Below are 4,365 nucleotides of genomic sequence, written 5' to 3'. Positions count from 1 at the left end.
TATATAGTACTAAACCCAGCCTAGCCATGCAATTGGCCCCTGCACTTAGGGAGCTTCAGGCCCCGAGGTCCTGTGGAGCTTCACACATTCCAGGTCCATGTGTGAAAGGGTTTCAAACAGTTCATGGAAAAATAAAATGGAAAGAAGTGGATTTTCCCCCATGAACTGTTTGAAACCCCTTGAAAGTTGTCCCTTTCTGAGAGTCTCTTACTTACTCAGAGAGGGGGAGGATGACGATAAAGACCGGGACTGGATGGACTCGAAGAGTTTCATGATCGGAACTCTAGGCTTCCTTAACACCTCAGAGGATCACTAAAGCTTAGAGCTAGAAGACATGCTATTTGTCATCTAGAGCCACTGTGGCACAATGGTTAGGTCTTTTCTGGTAACTGAAAGATCAGTGGTTCTAGCCCACTAGCCACTCGCTCCCCAGGAGGGAAGACCTGGCAGTCTACTTCTGTAGAGATCACAGCTGGGAAACCCTACAGGAGTTCTCTCCTCTACAGGCTCTCTGGAATCAGAAATGACTCAAAGCCACACAAGGCCCTAGGCCCATCTTAGAGATAAGAAACCAAGATGTAGAGATTCTAAGTAAAGTACCGTATCGACTCGAATTTTGAAGATTTTAGTTTGAAAATTTCAGGTCGGCTTATACTTGAGTACGTATGTATCCAAGATCACACAATAAGTCACAGGAGGCTCATATAGGTATTACAGTTACCTTCTATTTGGAAAAAGACAGTGGTGTGACCTCCTAATCAGTATTGAATCATAACATAAGAGCTCGTGTGTTGAAAAGGGTGAATTTAAGCTATCTCTGTTAGCAGTTCAGATGAAAGACCCCAACAGGTTGGTTCTAACTGCCAAGACCGGCTGATGTTTATTCAGCTGCATTTTCCTCCACTCTTGGGAAGGCAGAAAATAATGCAGTAGACATAAGGAAACTTCGACTGACACATCTAGAGCCACGCAAATATTTTACAGGATTAATATTAAAATCAACTTCTGGGAATCTGATTTTTCAAATTAGTCTTCAAAGTGAATGCAGATGTGGGATAGATTCAGACATACTTGTTCTTCCTGGGAGAAAGAGTGCCTATCAAATGAACCAAAATAGGTCGACAGTAAATACATCCTCAGAGGTCAATTATGGAGAATTAGGAGCCCTGGCACTAGTAGTCGTGGTAGATTAATGATGGTTCTAAGGTAGATAGATCCAGAAAACTAGAGAACAGAGCATCCTTTCTGGGGCAAGAGTGACCTTTGTTGAAGAGTTTCTCTGAAACATCGTGAACTCAAGAGTAAGCACTCTTCCTAGCTTGGGGGTCCAGGTTTTATTTTTTGATATTTTAACTCTAAATCCTATTCAATACAGTACAACCTGCTGACTAGTGAGCCCATCCCACTGGGCCCACGCTTGTTGCATGCATTCTGAGTAACCATGATTTAGAAACACTTTAATTACAAAGTACATCTACACGCATAACTTGTGTGTGTACCTGGTAATTGGTAATGCTAAAATTCTCTGCCCTCCTGTGCTGGAACCCAAGAGGCTTCTTCTTTCTCTTGCTTCTTGTCTTGGTGATCTAGTGCAGAAACACCACAAGTGGGTGGCTTTAACAAACAGAAATGTGTATCCTCACAGTTTCAGAGGCTAGAAGTCCAAATTCAACATGCTGGCTTTAGGGGAAGACTTTCTCTCTGTGCCAGCTCTGGAGGCAGTCCTGGCCTCTTCAGAGCCTCAGTGACACTAACCCCGCCTTATTAACATAACAAAGGCAACCCATTCCCAAATAGGATTATAAGCAAGCACAAGCATGGGGGTAAGGTTTACAATATATATTTGGGGTATGGGGGTGTGTGGTAGTTACATAATTCCATGTCAACTTGATATATAGAAGTGTAGAAGTAGAGTCTAGACCAGTGGTTCTCAACCTGTAGGTCGCGACCCCTTTGGGGGTTGAATGACCCTTTCACAGGGGTCACCCAATTCATAACAGTAGCAAAGTTACAGTGATGAAGTAGCAATGAAAATAATTTTATGGTTGGGGGGTCACCACAACATGAGGAGCTGTAATAAAGGGTCACGGCATTAGGAAAGTTGAGAACCACTGGTCTAGAGAGTCAATCAGGTCAGAGCCCGATGGTACCTCCTTGTGTGTGTGGCCTTCTCAGAAGGAGGATCCAGGGAACTTCTCCCTCTCTCTCTGCTTTACCTTCCTGTTAGCAAACCACGCTGAGGCCTGCCAGAGCCTTGTGATGCTTCCACCATTATTGGATCCACAACTTGTCTCCCACTAACCTGTGATTTTCTTGCATTTTTGCATCATTGCACGTGGCTGCGTGAGTCTGAATAGGACTTTTGGACTAGTATCTGATTTAAGGACTTGAGTTGGACTGGGCTGGGATTTTTCCTGCTATAAAAAGCTTCTTGATATAAAGCTCTTTCTTAGATATAGGTCAGTATCACTGGATTTGTTTCTCTGGTCAACCCGGCCTAATACAGAGGGGACACAATTCAACTCAGAACACTTCCCTTTCAGGACCTCTTCTAGTTGAGGCAAGGCCCAGCCTTTTGGCAGCAGGTGTCTCTGACCCATGTTGCTTTTCCTTTGGGGCCATTTTCTTCACGTTCTTTTTGTCCTCCATTTCTGAACTTGCTCCTCTCGAAACCTCCTGGTTCCTGAAGCTTCTGCAGGCAAATATGGAGCATCCCATGACACGTTGCATCTGCAAGCCGTGGAGAGTCTTTTGAAGGTGTAGGGTGTGAGGACCGTACCAGCTTCTTCTATCTGTGCTAATTTCTCCTGTGGATGTAGGTTCACATTCAATATCTGGAGTATGTGAAATGGAAAATTCAGAATAATCACTAAGAGTTCCTGGGAAGTGGACCCCTTAGTGGCTGTTAGACTTTATTTAACAACTTCACTAATTGGAGACAGGATTATATGGATGGTGTAAAAAGGAAAGAAAAAAAAAGCGAAGATGGTAGTTTGAGAATTAAGGTAAAATTTAGAAGTACAATTTATAGCCCAAAGCCACATTATTGAGTTCCCAGTATGTGCCAGATACTGGAGGCTTAAAAATACTTAGACAGGTAGGATGTCTTTAAAATGTTTACTGTATGGATGGCACTGGCAAGAGGGCATCAGGGACTATGGGAGCTCAGAGGAGGGCCCTTCTCATGACTTCAGGGATCAGCTTCCTGGAGATGGAGCGATGAAAAGTAAAGACTTTCTCCTCAGATATATGATGTTAGAACTTTGAGTTGTGACTTGACCATACTGGATTATTTAGGAAGCATCTTGTGGAATGCCCCCATCTCACCTTACCCCACAGCTATCTTAAATTTTTTTTAGTGTAACATTTGTGATCAGAATTGGCGGGCATATATTTTTTTTCCTTGAGGAAGATACATCATAGCTAAGAGCCTTGCAAATATTTCTAATTCTTGATTGTTTGCAATTAATAAAGAGGGTCATGGAATCTAGATGGCAAAATCTCCAAAGTTTTTACACCCAATTTTGGTAGGAGTATATCTCTATCCCTGATCTCTCTCTATCTTTCTGTCAACTCCTAGATAATCCTGTGTCCAGTGTTCTCAGAACTGGTAGATTCAACTAAAGCATGACGCCCTAGGAAGTAGAGATGCTAGTTTCTATCATGATGCACTGGCCTAAGTCAGTGGCCCTCAACCTTCCTAATGCCGCGACCCTTTCATACAGTTCCGCATGTTGTGGTGACCCCCAACCATAAAATTATTTTCATTGCTACTTCATAACTGTAATTTTGCTACTGTTATGAATTGGGTGACCCCTTTGAAAGGGTCGTTTGGCCCCCAAAGGGGTCACGACCCACAGGTTGAGAATCGCTGATCTCAGTGGAACACTTTTTAAAAACAACACTTCTGGTTTAAACCTAACCTGTGATGAGATAGAATTGTTTGAGGCTTCAATTTTCTCTCTCCTAAGTTCTGTTGGAAATTAGGATACTAGAAAAATGCTCTTGGACCCTTTTAATTCGTTTTAGAGGCACCCAAAACCCTTTGAGCTCACCTATGTTGCCTCTTTTCTTAGTTTCATATTTCTTTTTGTATATTCAGAGAAGGAGAGTTAATGACTTGGATCAGGTAACCACGTGTAGACTCTGTGACATTTAACAACGAACAGCTCACATAACTTAATACCTCATGGCCTGAACAGCAGGCTCAGCATCATCATGAATATACACAAACAGACAGTGGACCAGTTTTGAGATGGCTTGTTTTTTTGTGGCCCACCACTGGAGAACAGATTATCATGCTGAGTGAATACTATTACCAAGTGGTCAAAAATAATGAGTGGACTCCTATAATCATAATAAAAC

Source organism: Echinops telfairi, unplaced genomic scaffold, assembly GCF_000313985.2.
Source record: "Echinops telfairi isolate 266 unplaced genomic scaffold, ASM31398v2 ScPeMD7_7424;HRSCAF=8462, whole genome shotgun sequence".
Taxonomy (NCBI): domain Eukaryota; kingdom Metazoa; phylum Chordata; class Mammalia; order Afrosoricida; family Tenrecidae; genus Echinops; species Echinops telfairi.
This window is presented reverse-complemented; position numbering follows the sequence as displayed.